General features: G+C 48.5%; 1 protein-coding gene across 3 annotated transcripts in view; it reads left to right on the forward strand.

The window, feature by feature from the left end:
- Positions 1–1,663: 1,663 nt before the first annotated feature.
- Mideas (mitotic deacetylase associated SANT domain protein) overlaps positions 1,664–25,939 on the forward strand; it is a 74,587-nt gene continuing 50,311 nt past the window's right edge. Inside the window, exon 1 of one of the 3 annotated variants that reach the window (XM_045154081.1) lies at positions 1,664–1,740. The gene's annotated coding sequence lies outside the window, so the exon portion shown is untranslated. Of the gene's footprint in view, positions 1,741–2,391; positions 2,415–17,814; positions 17,838–25,939 lie in introns of those variants that run through there. The other 2 variants (XM_045154084.1, XM_045154083.1) reach the window with 2 other exon arrangements.

Genomic DNA, 25,939 nt, shown 5'->3' on the forward strand with positions numbered 1-25,939 from the left:
GGAGTATTGGGAAAAGAGGGAAAATGGTACAAGGCCTTTGAACAGCCTTGTAGAGGTCCATGTTTTCCCAGGCAAGCTACAATGGAGCTAATGTTTCTCTTGGGTGAGGCCTCCATTGCAAGTTTCCCCTGTCTACTCTTTTGTAAACCACAGCAAAGGTAACTTTGTCTCTGCCCCAGCCTAGAGGGATTAAGAACCCTTCCTGTGACATTAGTGCTCAACTACTTTGTTGCTACTTAGCAGAAAACTAAAAAGTAGCTTTTTGTTGTTGGAGATTTTTTTTTCCCCAACAGGGTCTCACTCTAGCCCAGGCTGACTTGCAACTCACTCTATTACTCCCAGGCTGGCCTCAAACTCACTGCAATCCTTCTCCCTCAACCTCTGAAGTGCTGGGATTAAAAGCATGCATCACCATGCCCAGCTATTGCTAGAATTTTTAATACAGTGAGCAAATTTAATCTGGGCAATGTTAAATCTCAAAGTACTATTGCTTGATAATTCTCAATTCTACCTCACTTTGTAAGTCCCTTTTGTTTTAATTAAAAATATATTTTATCTTAATTAATTTATTTATTTTGGGCTTGGGCGGTAGGGTTTTACACTAGCCCAGGCTGACCTGGAATTCACTATGTAGTCTCAGGGTGGCTTTAAACTCACAGCAATCCTCCTACCTCTGCCTCCCAAGTGCTAGGATTAAAGGCATGCAACACCACACTTGGCAAAAATATTTTATTTTTATTTATTTATTTGAGAGAGAGAGAGAGAGAGAGAGAGAGAGAGAGAGAAGAAAGAATAGGCACACCAGGGTCTCCAGTGGTTGCAAGCAAACTTCAGATGCATGCACCACCTTGTGCTTTCTGGCTTACACGGGCACTGGGGAATCAAACCTAAGTCCCTTGGCTTTGTAAGCAAGCGCCTCAATCGCTAAGCCATTCCTCCAGCCCCGTAGAAGTCACTTTTGATGCCACCTCGTAGGCACTAGGCCCCAAGGACCTGGGCACCAGGAAGACGGTGAGAACCGTGGAAGAGAACAGGAACGACAGGACCCTTTTGCAGGCCCGACCTTGGGCGATGAAATAGGTCCTGAGACTGTCAATACCTACGTGGTAAAGCAAGTGACAGGGCGGCAATGCAGACCTCTCGCGGGGTGGGGGCTGGGGGCTGCAGTTGTCGCAGCTTAGGCATCGACCTAGGAAAACCGAGCTCACTGCTTTCTCTCACAGGACGGGTCTAGGCTGCTGCGGCGCCAAGCTGAAAACTTTTACTTTCTTCCTCTCTCACCCCCCTTTGTGTGCGCGTGTGCGCGTGCGTGCGTGTGTGTAGGGGGAGGGGCGTTTCTCCCGGAACCCCAGCTTTCTCTGGGGAGGGGTGTGTGTGTGTGTGTGTGTGTGTGTGTGTGTGTGTGTTGGGGGGGGGGTTGTCCCTTTGAACTAAGTCTTCAGGATCCTGAGCTGCCAAAACAGCCCCTCCCCAGCGCCACAGCAAGGGCCCGCAGGGACGCGGCGGGGAGCGAGGCTGCGCCGGGCTTCGGTGGAGGTGGGCACCGGGGGCGCCGGGGGGCCCTGGGCGCGGGCCGGGCGGCCGCAGTGTCCGGCGCGCCGTCACCGCGCGAGCTGCTGGGTCACCGCCCGCCCGCGGGCTCGGCGAGGAAGTGACGACGGCGCCGGCCCCGACAGCCACCAAGTTTGAGTCCGCGGCGCCCCGCGCCCCTCCGAGCCGCTCCCGGGGCGCGGCGAGCAGGTGAGCGGCGCGCCTTCCTCGCGCTCCCGCCGCCGGGGTGCAGACGCGGGGCTCGGGCTAGGCGGCGGGGACGCGGCGGGCCGGGCCCGCGGGGTGCAGGCTGTGTGTGTGTGTGTGCGCGCGTGCATGTGGGGGTGCAGGCGCGGAGCTGGGAGCCTGGGGACGCTGAACCGCCCTGCGCGCAGCCTGGCCGTCGTCTCCCAGCGCGATTGCGAAGCGGAGGGATGCGGGAGGGAACTGGGGGCCCGGGGGGGGGGGAGAGGGGGAAGCGTCCAAGCCTCGCGCCCCACTTCTACGGACACCCCCTTTCCCGGGTGTTCCCCTGGGATCGTCGTTCTCCTTTCTCCCGGTGTTTTCTTAGGAATGGGTTCTGTTCTTTGCAGCCCTGGATCAGGTCGCAGGAAGTTAAAGGAATTACCCCCCCCCCTTGCAAGGATTCCCCCCTCTTTATTTGTTTGGCCCTCAAGTGAGAAAAAAGAAGTAGAGTAACTCAGAAATCTGGCCAGACAGTCCTAAACCCGAGTTGCCCCGGGACCCCTTTGAACCAGAAACCCCTTCTGCTTGCAACCTCGCTCCCCCTCCTCTCCCCTCCCCTCCCCGCCACGCCCCGAACCCCACCGTGATCGCTGTGGCCTCACACTTTGCAATTTAGCCGTGAAAACTGTCCCGCGCACGTAAGTGAGTGTTTTCTATATTGAAGCCCAGCGAGCCGCTTGCAGCGGACTCCGAGGCTTGTCGCCTTTCCTGTGTTCTAAAACTGCTGCGGCTGCAGGAATGGGCCTGGAGAACGCTGATGGGGGTTCTCCCCCGCCCTCCGTACCCTCGTGGCCCAGGGTGATTTTTTTTTGTTGTTGTTGTTGTTTGTTTGTTTGAAGAACAGCTGAAAAGTTTATGACGTCCCAAGTAGAGCGAAGCGGGGGTTGGCGGGCCCCGGCAGGCCCCGGGGCTCCCTGGTTTGTGTGTGAGCTGCAGCCGTGGCGGGGAGGAGGGGGAAGGGGTGGTGGCGTTGTGGGGTGGGGGGGACACGGTGAACTGTGCCCGAGATGTGCGCCGGAGCCTCGGATTCTTGGAGATGGGATGTGGAGAGAGGTTGAAGGGTGCTGGTCCTAGCTGCAGCTTCCTGCGGGTTTGTAATGACAGCGGGATTGCAGTCGGGCATTGTTGGCGTGGATGTTTATACACTGTCTATTGTGCAGAGACCTCGGCGGAGGCACACAGGACCCAGATTTGCATTGCAAATGCTCAGGACAGATCTGGGCCTGAAACTGCAGCCTCGAAAGGAAAGGAAAAAAAAAAATATTTTTTTTAACCCTTTAACTTTTGCTAGGTAGTTTATTTCCTTGCCTCTCTCCCTTTAACTTCGACAACTTGCAGATGCCTTGAGAGTTTGAAGTGGACTCAGGATCCCTTCACTCCTATCGTAAGCCAGCTTGAAAATCTGTGCCAGGAACTGTCCCTTCATTTATGTCCTGAGAAAATGTGGGATGACGTCAGCAGGAAAAGGAGATAGGAGATAGCTATCAACCCTTCCTAAACGGAAAGGCTGTTTGAATTAGTAGAATTGCCTTGGGTGGCTGGACTGGGGCTAGCTGTTAAGGAGGCTCCGCAGATCATGCAAGTCTGAGTTGGCAAGCTAGACTTTGAGCCTTGAAGTATCAGTTGCAGAAATTTAGGTGGGTCCTAATTCCTTTATTGTGTTCTGGGCAAAGGGGAAGCACGTTCGTTGGCTTAAAAAAAAACCATGTTGGGCTTTGAGGCTGTCTGTGGTGGTGGTGGGGTGGGGGAGGAGTGACTCACTCCTGTGCTCCTCATGGTCCCCAGACCTACTTCCTGAATGAGGCCTGCAGTACAGACCATGGGGTGTGTGTGTGTATGTGTGTGTGGGGGGGTCCTCACATTTATCCAATAGTGCCCTACAGGAAGGAGTCGAGTCTGCAAGTATTGGAAAGAGTCAAACAATTTCGACTGAGGGCCTCAGAGGTGACCCGCTGTAGCAGAGGGACTGCACAGTTCCTTTGTGACACAATCAAAAACTATGTGCTGGATTTGTGCAGGGCCATGCTTCTCTTGTCCCAAATTTTTTTTAATTAAAAAAAATATTTTATTTATTTATCTGTTTGAGAGAAAGGAAGAGGCAGAGAGACAGAGAGAATGGGTGCACCAGGGCCTCCAGCCACTGCATATGAACTACAGATGCATGCGCCCCCTTGTGCATCTGGCTTACTTGGGTCCTGGGGAATGGAAACAGGGTCCTTAGGCTTCACAGGTAAAAGCCTTAACCACTAAGCCATTTCCCCAGCCCTTTCTTTAACTTTAATTTATTTTTATTTGAGAGAGAGAGAGAAAAAGAGGCAGATAGAGAATAGGTAGGTACTCCAGGGCACACATGTGCCACCTTGTATATCTGGCTTATGTGGGTCCTGGGGAAGCAAACCAGGGTCCTTTGGTTTTGCAGGCAAGTGCCTTAACCACTAAGACATCTCTCCGGCCCTTGCCCCAAATTTCATCCTTACACCCTATCTTGGGCAGAAGACTCTGTCCTGTTAGGTTGCCAAGTGACTTCATGGTATCAAACCCTTGCCGGGCCTTTGCAGCCCAGCCTCTCTGTTCAGGGTGCAGGCCTTGGTGGCCCTAGCACGCTGGTCCTTCATGCTTGGCCTTCTCAACTATGCAGTGGAGCTTCTTCTGAGAGCAAATTGCTGTTCTGCAGCTTTGTGCCAGCTGTATCTCATGGGCACAGTGACCATTTGTCAGACCAAAACATTGCCTGTGTGTTTGTTTCCCAGAGACTGGAGGACAAACATAAGATCAAGATAGTTCTGGAAAATCTGGGATGTCTGATCCTGCAGTAGTCCCACAGGAATGAGATTTATAGCAAAAGCCCCACTGCAGTAGGAGTCGCCCTGGGGTTGCATAACCTCCTGTTCCAGGGACATTGGGTTTTTACTGAACTTGACTGTCAAGGTCCTGGTTAGCTGTGTCACCTGACCAGGGCTGCCTCAGAGAAGGTCCAGTGGTGTCCCGCTTGCTGGGAGGAGCACGTTCCCTTCTGGCCCTCAAAGAAAAAGACCTGTGGGCCTGCTGAGCTTTGTGACCTTGCAGAACCCTGCGGAGACTAGCAGCGACTAGAGGCCCTCTGAATGGAGCTGGGACAATGGCAGGGAGGGGCTTCTGGCCAGGGCTGCTCTTTGGAGTGGTGGATCTACCTGGAGCGGTTGACGCCCACATCTTCAGTTCAGCCTGGCTGAGTTTCTCACAAAGCCCTGGCTGGTCCCCCAAGCTGGCTTGGATTTGCCTCTGTGTTCGCAGAGCTTGCTGTGCAGCGAGTGGCACGCAGCCTGCTTTAAGATTGGAAACCTGCTGTGCTGGGGACGCACACCTTTAATCCCGGCACTCTGGAGGCAGAGGCAGCAGGATCTCCATGAGTTTGAGGCCACCCTGAGACTACAGAGTGAATTTATTCCAAGTTAGCCTGGGTTAGAGTGAAACCTTACCTCAAAAAACAAACAAACAAACAAAAAGATTGGAAACTTAACACTGACTTCCTCTCCCACCTTCCGTAAGTGCTGATTTAGGGCTTGATGTTGCTGCCTTTCTGCTCACTTCATGGGGCCTGAGCAGCCCCGACTGCTGCCTTGCCGTGCAAATTTAGGAACAGCGGTGAAAAAGTTCTAGTCCAAAACTGGACAGGTATTAAAAATATACTCTTATAGTTCCAAAAGGAAACATTACGAGAAGTAACTAGGAGCATAGGGACTCTGGCAAAACCCTCCAAACGTCACTGAGAGAAGCAGAGAGAGAATTCTGTGGAAGGCTGGCTGAGCAGAGGCTTGATGTTCGCGTTTCTATCTCTCGGCCGCCTTCCGGTTGTCTCTATACAGCTCAGTGTTTGGACATCACAACTTTCCTCCAAAAAAGGAGGTCGAGCATCCCTAGCAGAAGAGGGCATTCCAGACTCCCAAGAAAGTGCTGCACTTTTCCAGATGCTGTGACCGGCTGCTCTGAACTACAGATTTGATTCCTTCTGTAAAGCATCCTTCCTTTCACTTCTTGTTCTCCTGGAAGCCTCTCTTTATGAGACCCTTAAATCTTCTTTTTCTGGTCTACTTGACACAGTGCAAAAGCCTTATGACTTTCTGTCTCAAGTACCTCTTGAAACACACACAGGCTTTTGAATAAGCCTCAGATAAAGGGTTGCTCTATAAACTCACTCAAAATGCCTGTGTGTGCCGGGTGTGGTGGCGCATGCCTGTAATCCCAGCACTCGGGAGGCAGAGGTAAGAGGATCACCGGGAGTTCGAGGACATCCTGAGACTGAATAGTGAATTGGCCTAGACTGAGCTAGAGTGAGACCCTACCTCAAAAAAAAAAAAGAAAAAAAAACCTGTTTGCTAGCTGCGTGTGGTGGCGCATGCCTTTAATCCCAGCACTCGGGAGGCAGAGGTAAGAGGATTGCTGTGAGTTCGAGGCCACCCTGAGACTACAGCCTGGGCTACAAGACCCTACCTTGAAAAACAAAGCAAAAAAAAAAAAAATCCATTTTCAAGGGTCATTCTGCTCAGCAGCCTTCAGTGACTCCTCTCTCTTCATGGTAAAGCTCAGACTACTACTGTGATGGTCAGGGCTTTCCACACGAGGTCGGGGAGAGGGGAGGCTAGCCTCTGCCGTCCTGCCCTAAATCAGACCTGACCCAGTGACCTACTTTGGGTATTTGTTCAAAGCCCTGGTGGCCAGCATTCCCACCTTCCACGCTTCTCTGGAGACCTGGGATGACTCTTTCTTTCTCCCTTCCACTTGACACCATCTTGCACCCGTTGTAGCTCTGTTCATGTTCCCCCTTAAGGGGTTCCCTGTCCCATTTTTTGCTGGAATTCCGCTAACATCCACTACAGCGTTGCACAAAAGAAAAGCCCTGATTCTGGTCTAAGGTCTTTTTTTTCTGGGGGGGTGGGTGGGAAGGCAGAGGTTCAGGGTAGGATCTCACTCTAGCTTAGGCTGACCTGGAGTTCACTGTGTAGTTCCAGGCTGGTCTCAAGCTCACAGTGATCTTCCTACCTCTGCCTCGGTAGTGCTGGGATTAAAGGCATGTGCAACCGCCTCTGGCTATTTTAGGCTTCTCTGAGCTATGACTTTAGCTCCTTAAAAGTGCTTTTAGGGGGCCAGAGAGATGGCTTAGTGCCTGTAAAGTCTAAGGAACCAGGTTTGATTTCTTAGGACCCACATGAACTAGATGCACAAAGTGGAGCATGTGTCTGGTGTTCATTTGCAGTGGCTTAGAAGCCCTGGTGTGCCCATCCTCTCTCTCTCTCACTCTCTTTCTCTCACACAAATAAATAATTATTTCTAATAAAGTATTTTTAGGTGGATAAAAATGATTAATTTTTTTTCAAGGTCAATTTTTACTCTAACCCAGGCTGATCTGGAATTCACTATGTAGTCTTAAGGTGGCCTTGAACTCACAGCAATCCTCCTGTCTCTGCCTCCTAAGTGCTGGGATTAAAGGCAGATGCCACCATGCCCGGCTTTAAAATGATTGATTTTTAAGTAATCCAGAAGCCATTATTTTTTTATATATATATAACTTTTGGGGGTTTGAGGTAGAGTCTCACTGTAGCCCAGGCTGACCTGGAATTCACTATGTAGTCTCAAGGCGGCCTCGAACTTACAGCAATATGATAATGATGGTGATGGTGATGATGAGACAATGGGCTGTCATTGATTTTTGTCCATTTATGCACCAGTATGCACACAAACTAAGCCCCAAGAACCATGATGCCTGGTCTTTTAAAAAATATTTATTTATTTGAGCCAAACATGGTGGCACACACCTTTAATCCCAGCACTCAGGAGGCAGAGGTAGGAGTATCATCGTGAGTTCAAAGACGCCCTGAGACTACAATAGTGAATTTAGGTCAGGCTGAGCTAGAGTGAGACCCTTCCTTAAAAAACTGGAGAAAAAAAAAAAAAAGCCTGGCGTGGTGGTACACGCCTTTAATCCCAGCACTTGGGAGGCAGAGGTAGGAGGATTGCCATGAGTTCAAGGCCACCCTGAGACTCCATAACAAATTCCAGGTCAGCCCCTGGGCTAGACTGAGACCCTACCTCGAAAAAAAAAAAACAAAAAAATATATATATATTTGACAGAGAGAAAGAGAGTGAGTATGCCAGGGCTTCCTGCCACTGCAAACTCGACACATACGGCACTTTGTGCATCTGTCTTTATGTGGATACAAGGAAGGCTTTGCAAGCAAGCACCTTTAACTGCTGAGCCATCTCTCCAGTGCGATCACTGGTCTTAATTGCAGACACCCAAGTCGGCCTCCCCTGCCTGTTAGCCCCTCTCTGGCACCTTCTGGCTTTGTACCTCATTAATTTTCTGCACTTCCAGTACCACTTTATCCCCAGTGTCAGGCAGTATCTGTCCAGCTTCAGCTGTCACTCCTCCTTGCCCTGATTTGGTCTGGTTGGCATGCCTCATAATGCTTGCTTCCCTATGCCTTGGACCAAGTGTGTATGTGTGGGGAGAGGGGTATTGCCTGGATTGGCCTGGCCTCCTGAGGGAACCTGAATGATTGAAGAAAGTGAGATGGGCTTGGGGAGATGGTCAGTTGGTAAAGCACTTGCTATGTCTACATGGGGACCCACAGTCGGATCCCTAGCACCCACGTACTAAGTGCTGGGAGAATGTGGCAGGCTCTCCTGGGATTACAGGCAGGAGCCACCACTCCTGGATGAATTCATTTGTAACTGAAATAATCCTTAATGATTACATACTGGCAGAGCTGGGATTTTATAGAAAATCATTTCTGGAAAGTTATATATAAACTGAATTTAATAAACCAGTACTTTCTGGAATCTGCTGTTCTTCAAAATAGTGAACTAGGGATCTCAGGGACTATTATTATCCAGCCCCAGTTTAATAGTTACTGTAGTAACAGCATATCACCAAATCCATGAGGTTAAGGATTTAAACCTGCCTTTGTGTTGAAAGCTCTTATTTTTATTTATTTATTTTTTTTTTTTTGTTTTTTGAAAGCTCTTATTTTAACCAAGGGCCAGAGAGGACAAGGTACTTCTTTAAGGTCACACATGTTGAATGAATAGTCCATTTCTATTAGGCATCCTTAGAAGAAGAAAATGCCAGGGGTAGAGGGCCGGTCTTTAAGAAGAGAGTAGCGCTGATCATGGTGGCGCACACCTTTAATCCCAGCACTCGGGAGGCAGAGGTAGGAGGATCGCTGTGAGTTCGAGGCCACCCTGAGACTACATAGTGAATTCCAGGTCAGTCTGAGCTAGAGTGAGACCCTACCTTGAACCCCCCACCCCTGCAAAAAAAAAAAGAAGAAGAAGAAGAAGAGAGTAGCATATGTATTTAATGGACTTCCTACCATTATATTATCTCATTATCTCACTCCAGCCTTAGTTGATTTCCTTTCCCTTTCCTTTGGATTCTATCCAGGACCTCACACATGCTCTATCAGTGAGCTACACCTCAGCCCTTAATTGATCTTTTTTGTTTGATTTTAATTGTTATCAACCTGTTAAGTCATCTTGGCCATCTTGTGACTTAGTAGAATGTGGCTTGGGTAACACTAAGGAATCCAAGGAACCCTCCAAGCTCCCAAGGGACTCCAAAAAAGATGGCCCAGCAACACAGACATGGCTGTCTGGAAAAGGTGGTTACCATAGGACCAGATTTCATTGTCAGGTCATTATGAAGGAGCCACAGAGCTCTTAACAATGTCTGGAGCAGTGAGGCATGCAAAGCTATCCCGCAGACCTCCTTCCTCCCCTGGAAGACTTGAGTCAGGTCGAACTGGGAGGGAAGAGCTGCCTGAGGGTAACTCTGTTACTGGGAGGATGGAATTTGGTGGAAAAGTCAGCAGGTAAGGTGAAAAATAAAACTATATATATATTAAAAAGATTAGATTTGAAAGTCCTTTGGAGAGAGGGGGCAGCAGACATATTAGCTCTTTTTTGGACAAAACCAGACTGGCTGGCTTAGAACTTGTTCTTTAGTTCAAGGTGGTCTCAAGCTCCTGGTTCTCTCGCATCAGCCTTCCCGGTGCTGGGATTGTGGGTGTGCACCACCAAGCCCAGCTCGTACAGGCTCTTGATACTTAAGTTTATCTTAGCCTGCTTGTCTATTTTTAGAAGTGCAGTCCCTGAGTACCAGAGGAAGTGGGAGCTGTGTAGTATGAAGTAGGTGTCCTGAAATGCTACAGTATGCCAAGATGCTTATGCTCTTCCCCTTGCTACAGGTTCAGGACTCATAGCCCATGCTCTCTCTCTCTCTCATTTTTATTATTTTTATTTATTTGAGAGCGACAGACAGAGAAAGAGGCAGATAGAGAGAGAGAATGGGCGCGCCAGGGCCTCCAGCCACTGCAAATGAACTCCAGACGTGTGCGCCCCCTTGTGCATCTGACTAACATGGGTCCTGGGGAATCGAGTCTCGAACCGGGGTCCTCAGACTTCACAGGCAAGCGCTTAACCGCTCAGCCATCTCTCCAGCCCCTATGCTCTCTCTTAACTGGACATGTAGGTTTACATGGCTGTGTCTCCTTGTTCTGTTTTGTTCTCTTCCCCCCACCCTGTTCATGCCTTCCCATCCTTGCTTTCCTTTTTCCTTCCTTGGCTAAGCTTGATATTTGAATTCCTATCGTTTAAACGAACATATTAAGAGATGCCATTGTTGTTTGCATCGTGGGTAGATCCTAGGGGCTGGAAGTTAGGACACAATCATGTGAGGTTAAGCAAGAAAGGCTCTTAGAATAGGTACACAGGGTGTGGTGTGGCTTGGAAAGTGCCCATGGGCAGGGGCACCTTGCCTAAGGGTACCGGCCCACTGTAAGCCCTCTCCTTGTCCTGCCTCCGCCTGTCTGTCTCCCTGTTGCAGTCCAACAAGAGGCCTGCCAGGAACCACCTAGTATGAACCCGTGTCTTTCTTCTACTGTATAAGCTCTGGGTAACTTAGAAGCTGGCAGCTACTCCCTGACCTCCCCTTGCACTTGCACTAGAGGAAGTGGAAGGCCCTGGGCTTCTTCCACCATCTCTCCTTAGGAGGCCGGGCAGACTTTGGTAGATCACATTTAGGCTCCGACTTCCCCAGGAAAGGGAAGTTCACTTTTGCCATCGCAGTGGTAACCTTACTCTGTGTGGTTTGCAAGGCGCTTTCCCGTACTCACAATGCATGCAGCTTCTGAGCCTGCCCTGGGTGGTCTGGGCCTGTGCTTGGTACTGGGTTACAGGGATGAAGAAGGCTCAAACTCCTCTCCAGCTGTCTTAGTCTGTGAGGGCTCAGTTATGTACAAAAGTGACGAGCAGTTAGGTGCCACAGAAGTCAACGTTAAGACATTTAGGAGTCTCCTGAGATCAGAGGAGGGACTGGTTATTTCTGCTAGGGTCAAAGGAGAACAAAATGTCAAGAGGCGTGGTGGTGCACACCTTTCATCCCAGCAGGCAGAGGTAGGAGGATCACCAAGAATCACCATAAGCCACCATAAGGCCACCCTGATACTACATAGTGAATTTTAGGTCAGCCTCAGCTAGAACGAGACCCTACCTTGAAAAACAAAAGCAAACAAACATAAAGCATCAGGAGGGTTGGAGAAATGGCTTAGCAGCTAAGTGTGTGTTCAGCACAAGTATGAGGGCCTGAGGGATACCTGAAACTTCCCGAGTTCGAATCTCCAGATCCCATGTAAACAGCTGGACATGGCCATGTGTGCTGATAACCCTGGGTCTGCAAGATAGGGCAAAAACCAGGGAATCACCTGGACGCACACATGCACACACACACACACACGCCATAAGTAAGAGACTCCAGAAGAGTTCTGCTCCAGCCACCGCATGCGAGTGCCTCATGCTGCAACATGTGTGTACAACACATGCGCACACACGCCACATTACACAAACACATGCAAAGAGAAAAGGGGCTGGAGAGATGGCTTAGCGGTTAAGGTGCTTGCCTGTGATTCCTAAGGACTCATGTTCAAATCTCCAGGTCCCATGTGGCCATGTGCAGTGATGCAACCATGCAATGTTGCACAGGTGCACAAGGAGGCGCACATGTCTAGAGTTCATTTGCAGCAGGCTGCAGGTCCTGGCATGCCCATGCTCTTTCTCTCTCTGTGTCTCTCTCTCTCTCTCTCTGTGCCCCTTTCTCCCTCTCTCTCAAAAAAAAAAAAAAAAAAAAAAAAAAAACCAGGAGAGGCTTAGAACGGCTTTATGTCTTGCATAGGCATCTGTGCTTGGCGGCTGTTGTGCAGTTAATGAACCCGAGTCTACTCGAGAAACTTGAGAAATGAGTAGGTGCTCACCAGGGCATTTAGGCACAGGGAACAGTTCAGCAAGGCCCAGAGGCACAGTAGGTCTGCTCAGGAATGAACTGTAAGTGGCGGGGCATGCTGATTACTGATTGGAATGGGGCAGGCCAGGTCCTGGGCTGACCGGGCATGCCAGTGAAGAGGTCTGCACCTCTCCTGAGGCAGTGGGGAGCAGCTGGGACTAGTTGGGGAGTGTGGGTGTATGAGAGTTTTCTTTGTATGGACTATGGACGGAGGCTAGGGGGATGGGCAGCAGAAATGCCACCGAGAAGGTCATTATGGTCACTGGGCAAGAGGGGTGAAGAGAGAAGATGGGAGTTGGCTTGATGAACCTCCAGGACCTGCTGAGTGTTTTAAGTTGTAAGGGAGAAAGAAATCAAAGGGTTTGCCCAGATTTCTGCTCAAGACATATAGGAGGAGGAAAAGATTTTAAAGGAAAGACACCAAATCTAATTACAGCCTGTTGAATTATAGGAACCTGTGAGACACTGAGAGCGATGTTCAGTAGACAGAATGGGCCTGGGGCAGAAGACTCCCCAAGAGGTGGCTTGAGGGGTGTTGGGGTTTCTACCTCATATGAATTACACGAATTCTAACCAAGGCTGCAATTGCCAAATACATCACTATTTTCACGTGAAAAGCCACCCCAAAGGTACGTGAAAATAGTGATGTATTCGGCAATTGCAGCCTTGAAGACAAGTTCTAGACCAGCCTGATCATCCTTGTGGCTCCCTTAGTATGTCAGACGTTGTGGAGCAGGTTGTTGGGATCCCCAGCACCTGGAGCTCAGGCAGCCCATGATGTCATCCAAGGCAGAAGTAAAAGGGTCACTGGTTAAGGGAGATTAGCAACAGAGACTGAGAAGGAGCGGAGGTGAGAAGAATGTGGTGTCTGGAAAGCCAAACAAGGACAGAGTTTAGGCCGGGTATGGTGGCGCATGCCTCTAATCCCAGCACTTGGGAGGCAGAGGTAGGAGGATCGCTGTTGAGTTCGAGGCCTGCCTGAAAATACATAGTGAATTCCAGGTCAGCCTGGGTTAGAGTGAGACCCTACCTCGATAAACAATAAACAAAACAAAAAAAGAGTGGGGGGGGAAGCTTAGCATTTTGTGAGAACAGGACTATGATTTTTGTGCAGGACATGTAGTGCATTGCATTCCTTAAACTGAGTTACTATTCAACTATTGATCAGTGGGAAGTCAAGAAAGGTGTTGAAAAGCTGGCCGTGGTAGCGCACGCCTTTAATCCCAGCACTTGGGAGGTTGAGGTAGGAGGATTGCCATGAGTTCGAGGCCACCCTTAGACTACATAGTGAATTCCAGGTCTGCCTGAGCTAGAGTGAGACCCTACCTCCAAAAAAAAAAAAGACAAAACAAAACGAAAAAAAGATGGTTGAAAAGACATACTGGTTTAGGAATTAGGAGGCATGCTAAGGAGATAGCGCAGAAGCCTTGCAAGCAGAAGGACCCGAGTTTGATTCCCAGAGCCCATCCGTCTGAATGCTGGGTGTAGAGGTGTACATCTGTAATGCCAGTGTGGATCCCTGGAGCCAGCCAGTCTCACCTAGCTGTTGAGCTCCAGGCCAGTGAGAGAGCCTGTCTCAAAGGAGGTGGATGGAGTTCTTGAGGTTCACACCAGAGGTTGTCCACTGTCTTCCACACATACGTGCACACACATGAACCCACACTCACATACGCTCCCCCCCACATGAACATGCACACACACACATACATTCACATGGGGGAGGGGAACTTCTCATTTCATGTCGCTTCCCCATGAAAAAGACAGTGCAGGCACCAACCCATCCCAGGCAGAAGTGGCATGTGCAAGATCTAGAACCTAGACTTCCTGAGTTCAAGTCTACCTTTCCCTCAGCTGGTGGGAGATGGAGGAGTGTCCAAAGATGTCTTTAATTTCCAATGTCGATGCCCTAAAACCAGGCATCTGATCAGACCTAGGGCCACGGTTGTATTTAGATTTTATAGCATTTGTTCAGACTTGTTATTCTTAGACAACTGTGATTCTTCTGAAGGGCTATGGGTATTTTCTTCAACTATCTGTGGTCTGGTGTGTTATGTATAATGTATGCACATGTGTGTTCAGATGTGCACACTACGCATGAGCTTGTTGTGACCAGAGGAGAACTTCAGGTGTCCTTCTTTACCGTTCACCCTCGTACTTCCCTGAGATAGGGTCTCTCCCTCTATCTGGAGCTCCTGTTTGTTTTGGTCAGTGAGTGTGAGCCCCAGTGATTCTCAGGTCTCTGGGGATAACAACCAGCATTTTTTGTTGTTGTTTTCGAGGTAGGGTCTCACTCTAGCCCATACTGACCTGGAATTCACTATATAGTCTCAGGGTGGCCTGGAACTCATGGTGATCCTCCTACCTCTGCCTTTTTATTTGGTCTCAGGTCCTTCCAAGCCCTCATGCTTAAGCAGTAAGTGCTTTTAATTAACTGCCGAGCCATCTCCCCAGCCCAGCTATGGATTTTTATTTTTTAGTTATGGATACTTTAATTTTATTTGATTTTTATTTGTTTATGAGAGAGAGAGAGAATGGGCGCATCAGGGCCTCTAGCCACTGCAAATGAACTGCAGATACATGTACCACCATGTGCATCTGGCTTACATGGGTTTTGGGGACTTGAACCTGAGTCCTTAGGCTTTGCAGGCAAGCACCTTAACAGCTAAGCCATCTCTCCAGTCCCTTCTTCCTCTTTTTTTTTTTAATAAATCCTAGGTATCAAACCTAGGGCCTTGTACATGCTAGGCAAGCACTGTACCGCTGGGCTGCATCTCAAGCCAAAAGGCTGGCTTTGGCCGAGTGTCTCAGGGGCCAGCGGTTTGTATGTAGGTAGAAGGTAGTTGCTAAGGTATTCCAGTTCTGAGGTCTACAAATAGAAGCTGACCGGCAAAACTGAAGAGAAAAGACATTTGCTGTAAGGCTATCTGATGGCTTACTATATGTCCTGGCGGGCTGAAGGACAAAGTTCAGTAATCAATCAAGACTTGTGGGAAGTTGGGAAGCCAGAACCAAAGCCAAGGTAATGAAGACTGGCCTAGGCTCATCGCTATCAGCAGGACTGGATGATTACCGCCCCCTCCCCCCACCCTCCAAAATGAATTCTGAATTCTCCCTGTCTTTGTTACTCTCCAGGCAAAGCCAAGCTGAGCATTTGATGAGCTCAGCTTAGGTCACTTGCCCACATTCTTGCTGCGGGTCTGAAGAGAAAGGCTCTGGAGGCTGCAGATTCTCCAGGTGGCATGATGCCTCCCATTGAGACTCAAAGCCAGGTGTCTGGAGCTAGAGGAGAGATTCACATGCTAGGGCTGCCCATTCTCGTGCTTTTCTTTATCATATATATATATATATTTTTTTTTTCGAGGTAGGGTCTCGCTCTAGCCCAGGCTGACCTGGAATTCACTATGTAGTCTCAGGGTGGCATCAAACTCACAGCTTTCCTCCTACCTCTGCCTCCCGAGTCCTGGGATTAAAGGCGTGTGCTACCATGCCTGGCTTCTTGATCATAATCTTTTTGGACGTCTTTCCAAATCTTTAGTCTCTAGCTAAGCTTTTGAATTCTTAGGTGCTGTGGAGAAGTGAGCATTTCCTTAGCAATTGGATTTCTGCTCTTGAATCCAAACTATTCTAGTGGGCAAGGATGGTTATTCCGGCATTGGGAGAAGCCAGCCTACTTGATTCCAATTGGAAAATTCCAGTGCTACCCAAGGAGAACAGACACCACAGTGTGGTGTTCTCTAGTTAACAAATTATAACTTGAATTTTGTTCCTTTCCCAAGTCAGGCTTGACTCGTAGGGTCACGAGGCGCTTGGAAAGTGCCACCTTGTTTTCAGAGTACAGGTTAGAGTTTGGCTTCTTTCTGGTTTGATTTTTGGAACAGCTGAGGTCCCTGGTGCCCAAGCAGTGGACCTGTCTCCAGTTCTGAAGATGTCAGCCTAAGTGGCTGTACACAGTCTCCTGCCCCGGAGAGCTAGAGGAGCGAGGACTTTGCCTCAGACTGTCAGCATCACCTGCTATGTCCTTACCCAGTTTCCTCATCCAACAGCAAAATTAAGAGCTCTGGCTCCCTTCTTGTCTCATATCATCTTGTGAAGGTTCTTGGAACCTATTCAGTCCCGATAACCTTAGACAAATGAACTAATTTCCTTAAAAAAAAAAAAAAAAAAGGCCGGGCGTGATGGTGCACACCTTTAATCCCAGCACTCAGGAGGCAAAGGTCGGAGGATTGCCACGAGTTCGAGGCCACCCTGAGACTCCATAGTGAATTCCAGGTCAGCCTGGGCTAGAGTGAGACCCTACCTTGAAAAACCAAAAACCAAAACAAAACAAAAAAAAGATTTAAAAAAATGCAGTTTTGAACTTCCTGGCTCTTAACTATCTATGGTGATTGCCAGCAGTTCAAGACTTCTCCTTTGTTTCCTCACAATGTAATGCTCCTGAAGGCCATGAAGCTGTGTGTATCATGGGTTGGGTTCTTGCAGCCCTGAACTGCATGGGATTCCTGATCCTGAGGCTTACTGACCACTATAGATTTAGGATGCCCCTGGCAGAAAGTAGGGAGTATTCCTGGCCAGTGTTGGTTCTGGCCTAAGTTATACTGAACTTGTCCATTTATATTCAGATGAAATAGATTGTTAAGAGCAGCTATAAAGTGGAAATGAAGGGCTGGAGAGACGGTTTAGTGTTTAAGGTGCTTGCCTGCAAAGCCAAAGGACCCAGGTTCAATTCTCCAGGACCCACATAAACCCAAATGCGCAACGTGGTGCATGCATCTGGAGTTTGTTTGCAGCAACTAGAGGCCCTGGTGCGCCCATTCTTTCTCTCTGTCTCTTTCTCTCTCTCAAATAAATAATAACAATAATAAAAACATTTAAAGTAGAAATGAAGTCTCTTCAAAGGACCTGAGTTATTCTATTAAAATACAGCTTTGGTCATGTCACCCCCATTTTTTTTTGTTTTTTTTGAGGTAGGGTGTCGCTCAAGCCCAGGCTGACCTGGAATTCACTACGTAATCTCAGGGGGAGGGGGCCTCGAACTCGCGGTGATCCTCCTACTTTTTTTTTAAATATTTTTTGTTCATTTTTTATTTATTTGAGAGTGACAGACAGAGAGAAAGACAGATAGAGGGAGAGAGAGAGAATGGGCGCCCCAGGGCTTCCAGCCACTGCAAACGAACTCCAGACGCGTGCGCCCCCTTGTGCATCTGGCTAACGTGGGACCTGGGGAACCGAGCCTCGAACCAGGGTCCTTAGGCTTCACAGGCAAGTGCTTAACCGCTACGCCATCTCTCCAGCCCGATCCTCCTACTTTTGCCTCCCCAGTGCAGGCGTGTGCCACCACGGCCAGCCTTGTCACCCTTCTTAAGATCCTTTCAGAGCTGCCCACATTTTGCAGGAGAACCCCCACCTTCTTCAGAATTGCACCCAGGGCCCTTGTTTGATCCCAGCTCCCCCGAACCCTCGCCTTAGCGTAGTCCGTTCTGCTCCCGTCAGCTCCCCTCCGCTCCGGGACGCACTCTCATTCCTCTGTGCATTTTCTCGTTGTTGTTGTTCCCTGAATGTGGAATGTCCTCCCTGCCCTTTTCCCTCTTGGCAAATGTCCACAGAGCTAGCCAGAAGCTGCTTACCTCTGTACTGTCCTTTTGAGCCATCACCTTTGTGTTTTTGCCATCAGTTTCTCTCCCCATTGTAGGATGTTGGAGTCAGATGTAGGACTGCCTGCCTGCTCTGGAACTATGCCTGGCACACGGTAGGTGACCCACACAGGGGATTGAGGGTAGTAGATATAAATGCAGTGGGATTTATGCTCAGGTGGCAAGGTGTATATACAAAATAGTCCCCAGCCTCCCTTTGCCCTTGCCAGTGCACCTGACCTCTTGGTGGTTCTGTTTGAGACTGCAAACAAGACCCTGGTGAGGATGGAGTAGGAATTTAGGGATACAAACCATAGCAACTGGCCTTACCCACTCTGAGGAGGAGCCTGCGGGGCGGAGCTGACTTAAAGGGCAAAAAACTTCCCTTCCCACCCCAAAGAAGGATAAGTTTCAGCTGCCAACACAGGACTGCTCAGTTTTTGTGCCCAGCACAGTCTGCCGGCTTTGCACTCAGAGAGAACAAGGGGGAGCCAGTCATCAGACTAAGGCAAGAGAGGCTGGGCTTTTTCAAATGAAAGCACCCCTCGGTCTGGTCATGAGGCTGACAGAATGAACTGCCTGCTCTTCCTGCTGGAGGGCGAAAGGAGAGGAACAGGTCCTCCTGACAGTGCCTTTAAGGGCATTTGAACCCCAAAGCAGGAACATGGGTTTCTGCTTGTCTGTGAAATGAACAGTTTAAACCAGGTGTGGTGGCACATGCCTTTAATCCCAGCACTTGGGAGGGAGGCAGAGGTAGAAATATCGCTATGAGTTCAAGGCCAGCCTAGGACTACAGAGTGAGTGCCAGGTCAGCCTGTGCTAGAGTGAGAACCTGCCTCAAAAGACAAAACAAAATAAATAAAATGAAGGGTTTAGTATACTCGAGGTCCTTTCCTATGTGGAGATCCTGCAAGCCTGTGAATGGAGCCTGGCAGGCAAGAAAGGCATTGACAGTCAGATCATGGTGTCTCATGGAGGTCTTGTAGAGGCAGTCTTTCGCTGCCATTTAGAGAACTCTATGGGAAGTATCTTCCATCAGGTGGCTGATGAGTTGGGCTTCCTTCCTTCCTTTCTTCCTTTTTTTTTCTTTAAGTATTTTATTTATTTGAGAGAGAGACAGAAGGGGCCCGCCAGGGCCTCAAGCCACTGCAAATTCCAAATGAATGTACCACCTTGTATATTTGGCTTATTGTGGGTACTGGGGAATTGAACCTGGGTCTTTAGGCTTTACAGGCAAGCACTTTAACTGCTAAGCCATCATTCTCCAGCCCTGGATTCTCCTTCCTTCCTTCCTTCCTTCTTTCTTTCTTTCACTTTGTTTGTTTTTTGAGATAGGGTCTCGCTTTAGCCCAGGCTGACCCGGAATTCACTGTGTAGTCTCAGGGTGGCCTTGAACTCACAGTGATCCTCCTGCCTCTGTCTTCTAAGTGCTGTGAGTAAAGGCATGCGCCACATTGCCTGGCTCCGGATTTTCTTTCTTTCTTTCTATCTTTTTTTTTCTCTCAATTTTTATTAACATTTTCCATGATTATAAAAACATATCCCATGGTAATACCCTCCCCCCGCCACTTTTCCCTTTGAAATTCCATTCTCCATCATATCCCCTCCCCATCTCAATCAGTCTCTCTTTTATTTTGATGTCATCATCTTTTCCTCCTCTTATGATGGTCTTGTGTAGGTAGTGTCAGGCACTGTGAGGTCATGGATATCCAGGCCATTTTGTGTCTGGAGGGAGCATGTTGTAAGGATTCCTACCCTTCCTTTGGCTCTTACATTCTTTCTGCCACCTCTTTTGAATTAGACCCTGAGCCTTGGAAGGTGTGATCAAGATGTTACTCAGTACTCCAGTCACTTCTTTCCAGCACTGATACCTTCTGAGTCATCCCAAGCTCACAGCCATCTGAAAAGAGAAGATTCTCTACCCAAAGTGAGAGTAACATTAATATAAGGGTATGAATATTAAGAGAAGTGCTTACTGGGCAGTTTGATAAGCATAGTATATACATTTTTCCAGACATCAGCAGATGTTACACCCCCAGGGCTCATGACTACCCCTGTTTTAAGTTTTCAATATCAGGGATGTGTTCCCTCTCCCCCCATGGAGCGGGCCTCCAGTCCAGTTGGAGGGCAGTTGGTTTCCACCATGACAGACGTGCCACTATTGCACCCGTTGGCTCATTTGGCCTAGCAGGCCAATTATAAGGCTTGCAGTGTCCACTGTTGAGTATCTTCACTTCTATCTTTTTTAATTTTAATTTTAATTTAATTTTTTTGTTTTTGTTTTTGAGGTAGGGTTTGACTAGCTCAGGCTAACCGCTATGTAGTCTCAGGCCTCAAACTTGACTTTTAAATTTTTATTAACAACATATTTTTGTATGGCTACATCATGTATTATTTCCCTGCATTTTTTTCCCCCCAAGGTAGAGTCTTGCTCTAGCTCATGCTGACCTGGAATTCACTATGTAGTCTCAGGGTAGCCTCGAACTCATGGCGATCCTCCTACCTCTGCCTCCTGAATGCTGGGATTAAAGGCATGCGCCACCACATCTGGCTGCTGCATTTTATTTCTTTTCTTGTTTCTTTGTTTTGTTTTGTTTTCGAGGTAGGGTTTCACTCTAGCTCAGGCTGACCTGGAATTTACTATGTAATCTCAGGGTGGCCTCGAACTCACAGCGATCCTCGTACCTCTACCTCCTGAGTGCTGGGATTAAAGGCATGCGCCACCACGCCCGGCTATATTTTATTTCTTAAAAGGCTTTTCCTTCTTAAACTGAGGCACCCTTAAGTAGAACTCACATCTGTATCCCCTGGTAGACCAGTGACGAGTGCATGACTTACATTGTTCCAAAATGTGTTTCCAGAACCTAGCAGCACATAGTATTTCCTCTCCCTTTTAGGAACCCATCAATGTGTGCTTTGTCATTGTTCTTGGCCTCTGACAGATCAGATAAGGGAAGCCTGGATGGCAGGTGGACAGGTATGATATCCAGAGAGGTGTCAGCTCACTTTGGGAGAACCAGTATGTGGGAGCATTCTTTGTTTTTCTCTCCATAGGGCTTGCCTCCCTCCCTCTCTCTCTCCTTCATCTGTGTCTCTTCACTCCTACCCACATCTTTCCACCATCCTTCCTCATTTCCTTCCAGTATTTTTTAAGTCATAGAGCACTACTCCAGATGCCCAACCCATGGGAGAGTTGGAAATAGTGCATCCTTAAGAATGTATATATATTTATTATTTATTTGCAAGCAGAGAGGAGGAGGAGGGAAAGAGAGAGAGAGCACACCAGCGCCTCTTGCCACTGCAAAGGAACTCCAGACACATGCACCACTTTGTGCATCTGGCTTTACATGAGTACTGAGGAATCTAACCCAGACCATTAGGGTTTGAACACAGGCACCTTTAATTGCGGAGCCATCTCCTCAGCTCTTAAAAAATACATTTATGGTTTATTTGCAAGCAGAGAGAAGGAGAGAGGGAAACAGTACATTTTAAGAGTAGATCCATGTGGGGCTGGAGAGATGGCTTAGTGGTTAAGTGCTTGCCTGTGAAGCCTAAGGACCCTAGTTAGAGGCTCGATTCCCCAGGACCCATGTTAGCCAGATGCACAAGGGGGTGCACACATCTGGAGTTCATTTGTAGTGGCTGGAGCCCCTGGTGTGTCCACTCTTTCTCTCTCTGTGTCTGTTGCTCTCAAATAAATAAATAAATAAATAAAACAAAAAAATTTTTTAAAAAAGAGTAGATCCATGTGCAAAACCCTGGATTCAACCCCTGGGGGGAAAAAGTAGGCCCTGATTGGTGGGACTGAAAGGTACTGTGAAAAAAAAAAAAAAACTATTTGGAAAAATAGACAAGGTAACTTACATAGATCAATATATATTTTGAAATGTCAGGGCTGGGGAGATGGCTCAGCGGATGAAAGTGCTTAGGACCAAGTTTGATCCCTGGCACTAACATATAAGTCAGGCATGTAGGGTGTGGTGGTGCATGCCTTTAATCCCAGCATTTGGGAGGCAGAGGTAGGAGGCCACCCTGAGACTACATAGTGAATTCTCGGTCAGCCTGGGCTAGAATGAAACCGTACCTTGAAAAAGAAACGTAAACAGTAATTGAGGCTGTCATATGATGTTGTCCTCTGGCTGCACACGCATGTACATGATCACTTGTCCACATGTGCCCACACACATACATGTGAGCTTGCATAGGCCTATCGCCCCACACACATACACATGCGAACATTTAAAAATGCTGACCTTGAAGCTGTAAGAAAATGCTAGCTACCTTTCACCTATTAACGTTTCTCTTGGGAATTAATTCTTAGGAACTAGTTCTAGAAAGAAAAACAGCATAAGCACAGAATATTTGTGGCAACATTTTTGAAAGTGGCAAAACTTTTGACCACTTCAGGGTTCCATATGTCTCCGAGATTCATGATGCCTGGACTCTGGGGAGTATTGTGCTTTCATTGTTATGAAGAGGAGGTTAGTTCATGGGAAAATATGCAAGGCTTTTGATGAAAATAAGTAAAACACATGCACTGTTTGAGTGCCTTAGCCATATATACAAACTGACATAATGTGAACACTAAATTTAGGTGAAGAGGTTATGTTTTAGGTGTCTGTATGTTTGAAACTGCTTCAGTACAATATATAACATCTCTGCCTTTTAAAAGACTGAGTAAGCCTCGACATCAAAGACTTTGGAAATGGGTGGGAAGGAGGCCAGGGAGGGACTCCAAGCCTCCCATCTGTTACCACCAGGAAGACGCAACCGCTCTGTCTTATCAGTTCTTGTTGCTGCCTGCTGGGGCTGGAGACTTCAGATTGGCCTCACTGCCCCGGCTGGCTGGCCAATGTAAGAACTGCGGGGCTCACAGCATGGGCTCTACGTCCCGGCTAGCATGCAACCGCAGGTGGCCCCGGAGCCCCAGAAGGTTATTCACGCCTGGGTTTCCAGGGAACCAGCCAGCAGGGTACACAGTAGCTCTTGAGGCGCTGAGCCGCCCACTCACTTGCAGGCCCTAGCCACAGCAGCAGGGAGCATGCTCTGTTTTCTGCAGCGCCTGACGAGCAGCGCGGGAGGGTGTGCTTTACAAGCTGACCTCCTGCAACCCAGCTTCCCCCAGGTGGGGCCCTAGTGAGCTAGTGTCTTGGGTGCATCCATTGTTGTATATATCTTCGTATTGAACCTCGAGTTGTTCTTTAGTACTAGTCCTAGCCCCCCCCCACCCCCCCGATTCACCTAGCTTACCTCCAGCTTAACAGGCAGGGCTATCTGATTCCCTACCTTGCCACGAGCTCTGCTGGGACTTGCAGCTGCAGGTGTGGCCCTGGAGCTGAGCAGCCAACCTTCTTCTGACCACTTTGTCATCTCAGGACGTTTCTGAATGCTCAGTGCCTGTGAATGGCCTCTTCACCCACTGTACTTCCTTATATGAGCCCCTTTGGGTGTAGCTTTTCCTTCAGAGTGGGGGGAACTGTCTTGACCCATAGGGTGTCTGGCGAGCCTTCGCTTATCTGTGACCAGCCCAGGAGTGTGACTCAAGCAGGAAATGGAGACTCTCTGGTGGTGTTTGGAGTCTTGACATGGGTGGGGCTAGAGAACCCAGGCTGTACACTGAGTGGGCAGGTTGGAGCTTGCTAAAACAAAGACCACTGTGTGTGGAGAGATGTCCAGGCTCATCCGGGGCCCTGTTATCTCAAGCATATATCCACTGAAACCAAACTCCAGAAACGTCAAGGATCTAGAGTTTTTTTTGTTCTGTTGTCAGACTGAAAATAGGACCTTGTGGCTGGCTGCTTGCCAGAGTCAGAGAGGAATTGGCAAAAAAAAAAAAAAAAAAAAAAGAAATGTGGGTTCAGGGCTTGCCCAGATGCTCGTAATGGGTACCCAGGATAGTTTGGTGTGTCTCTTTCAGGACAAGCAGTGCATGTGTGTGTGCTTGGAGTTGGTGTGAAGGCTCTCCCTGTACAGCCCTCAAATACTGCTCATTCTCTGATGTTCCGGCCCCACCCTCACCTCCAGTGACAGCGAGCTCAGTTCTGATCGTTGCTGGTGGCTGACTATGACGTGCCACAGAACCTCAGAGCAGGCTGTCTTCCTGAGCCCAGGACCAGCCTGTCTCGGTTCCCTAATTTAGAGACCACGTGCATGCCCCAGGGTTGTCAGCAGCTCTGGTTTTTTTTTGAAGCTTGAAACACATTTCCATAGAAACAATGCTATAAATGGTGGCTGGGTTCCTAGGCTAGCCCACAAAGAGTCCCCATATCACCCTCAGAAGCTGCTGAAGTGAGGAATTAGTAAAACCAAGAGCACATGCAGCAGTCGGTGCTGGGACCCAGGACGTTAGAGATTAAATGGTGTGGGTTTACTGGTGTCTCTCAAAGTGCTCCAGATAAGGGAAGCTCTGGGGCCCTTCTCCTGCCCATGGTCATAATCTCTCCTCTCCCTGTTTGCATTCCTTCTCCTGTCCTCACCCAGCAGTCAGGGGCTGGAGCTACCTGCCCCCTGGAACTCTGGCCTGGGGTATTTTTTTCTCAATTAAAAAAAAAAAATTTTTGTTTTGTTTTTATTTTTTTTAATTTTTATTTAATTTTTATTAACATTTTCCATGATTATAAAAAGTATCCCATGGTAATACCCTCCCCCCCCACTTTCCTCTTTGAAATTCCATTCTCCATCATATCTCCTCCCCATCTCAATCAGTCTCTCTTTTATTTTGATGTCATGATCTTTTCCTCTTCTTATGATGGTCTTGTGTAGGTAGTGTCAGGCACTGTGAGGTCATGGCTATGCAGGTGGCCTGGGGTATTTTTATGATGAGGAAATGCTGTCATCACAGTCAAGATCGTCATCAGTCCTTTGTTATTTAAGCCATCTTCATCAACTTGAGAGGACAAACATCACAGCGCGACAATTTACGCTTCTAGACTTCTCCTCAGATTGCTTTGCATGTTCCTGGAGAGGTTTCAACGTTCAGTTTACCAGTCCACCTCTCCCCATTTCTTTGGGCTGATTTTCTCCCGTCACATGATTCCATCAAATGGTTTCACCAGATTGTGTTTCATTCCGTTACTATGCCACACTGTGCCATCACCTAAGTGCATCTCAAGGCTTTGGTTCTACGTACAGGCTCTATGGGCATCCCTCTGTGACAAACCCTGTTTGTTGGCATTTTGGGTTACTTTCATGGGAGGTACTCCCCCAAGTGTCATTACTTGAGGCTTCTTGCAACACAGCTCCAGATCACAGTCCAGAAAGGTTTAAACAAGCAGCTTATAGTAGCGCTGCAGCGTATGGGTGGCTGCTCCTCCACAGCCCTGCCAACAGCAGCCTTCTGCTCTTACTTATTTACTTATTTTCAAGTTGATTCAGGCCGTAATGGGCCCTTAATGGTGTCCTAATTTGCATATCCTAAAATCGCTGCTGAGACATTTTTCTTTCTGATGACTTGCCATTTGTGTTTCCTCCTGTGTCAAACCCTGCTCATCTCTTCTAACTGCAGAACCTCCCGCCTACGTTTATCTCTCCAAGCCACTTTCCTGTTGGGAAACAAAGTCCTTCCTGTCTCCCTTCCAGGGTGGGGTCTACTCCTCAACCTTGTCTAATTCACCCTCACACCTGTTGGGTGGACCACCCCAGTGTCTGGTCCTTTGCCCTCTGACCGCTGGTACAGGGACGTGTGTGGTGGTGGTCAGGGGTGATGGGGGGGAGGGGCTGGGCCGGAGAGGCTGAAGGGAGACTGGGGCTCCTGATTGGGGTTCGGAAGACCTCCTTGGAGAGAGGTTGCTAAGGTGAAGCCTCAGGCTGTTAGATTTGGAGGGGGCCCTGGAGTTCATTTGATCTAGGGGTCATGCACTCAAAACCAGCAGGGAACCGGGAGGCTGGCACAAGCGTGATGATAAATGACAGTGACTGCCAGGCGTGGTGGCGCACGCCTTTAATCCCAACACTCAGAAGGCAGCGGTAGGAGGATCGCTGTGAGTTCGAGGCCACCCTGAGACTACATAGTGAATCCCAGGTCAGCCTGAACTAGAGTGAAACTCTACCTCAAAAAAAACCCCAAAAATAAAAAATAAAAAAATAAAAATAAAACAAATAAATGACAATGACCCATGATCTAGAAAAGGATAGGAAAAGCGGAAAATTAGACAGTGTGAGTTGTAGCCAAAGGCCAGACCCCTTGACGTGCCATTTAGCTCCTTCCTCAGGAAGAAGA

This window comes from Jaculus jaculus, chromosome 7, assembly GCF_020740685.1.
Source record: "Jaculus jaculus isolate mJacJac1 chromosome 7, mJacJac1.mat.Y.cur, whole genome shotgun sequence".
Classification (NCBI taxonomy): domain Eukaryota; kingdom Metazoa; phylum Chordata; class Mammalia; order Rodentia; family Dipodidae; genus Jaculus; species Jaculus jaculus.